We start from the raw sequence: 1,126 nt of genomic DNA on the forward strand, positions 1-1,126 counted from the left end.
AGAGACACCTCTCAATAAGGAAAAATAAACTAAATACAACTATGTGGTAACATGAATATTTAATGCTATAATAGATATATAGTACATGTCTCATACTTGAAAATACTGTTAATAGCATAGCTGAGTAAACATATAAGTTCAGAATTCTACAAAGTCATATAGTTCATAAATCGTCTGATATAACTTGTAATTCTGAAATTTACCCATGATGAATAGCTAGTTGATGTCATGTATTACCCCCCATGACGGGTTATGCAGCCCGAATGTGGGACTTGACAATGGCTGGTCGACTACCGTCGAGTCAAAAATGTCTATAAGTACGATGGGCCCGCCACACCCTGGTCCAGACTTTCAGGTGGACGTCTACAACTCTACACTGAAAACTGCATCGACTATCCATCTCCCACCCCCTCTACTTGCAGGGGTAGTTAGCGCAAGTTTGAACTGTAATAATCTGAACTATATAGTTACGGTACGGTGCTCCTGTAACTGATCTGAACTATCATCCAGGTGCTGATAACATATAATACATGATAATATATTGTTTAACGTAAATATATTGATCGTATGTTCTGATTTCTGTAATAACATAAATAAATGCGATCTTACGCCGATTACATTCATATCTGCGGCTTTACGCCGAAACATTCATAATTATGGCCTTGCGCCGAAAACATACATATTCCACGGCCTTGCGCCAACTATCAATCATGGCCTTGCACCGAACATATCATAAATACTGATCTAAATAAATGTATTATTTATCATGTATTCTGAGAACATAATGTACTGAATTATATTAAAATAGCTGCAAATATACTTTTCCTGTAAACTTAATTAACATAATACCATTTGAATAAAATAATATTCATACCACACAATGCTGAATAAAACCATAACTTTCATTCTAAAAATCATATTCCCTGTATAACAACAGTATTTTCTCAAATATGCATTTTCTACCAATATACTCATACATATAACACATGCTTTCTGAAAATTAATTTGCTAATAAGTAATAATAATTTTCATGAAAAATAATTACTTTAGTTTATTCCCTTATTTGACTTCTACAAAAATCCCTATAAAATTCTGGTTTTACACCCGTAGGATTCCTTGTTCAACG

The sequence above is a fragment of the Malania oleifera genome, chromosome 5 (assembly GCF_029873635.1).
Source record: "Malania oleifera isolate guangnan ecotype guangnan chromosome 5, ASM2987363v1, whole genome shotgun sequence".
Classification (NCBI taxonomy): domain Eukaryota; kingdom Viridiplantae; phylum Streptophyta; class Magnoliopsida; order Santalales; family Ximeniaceae; genus Malania; species Malania oleifera.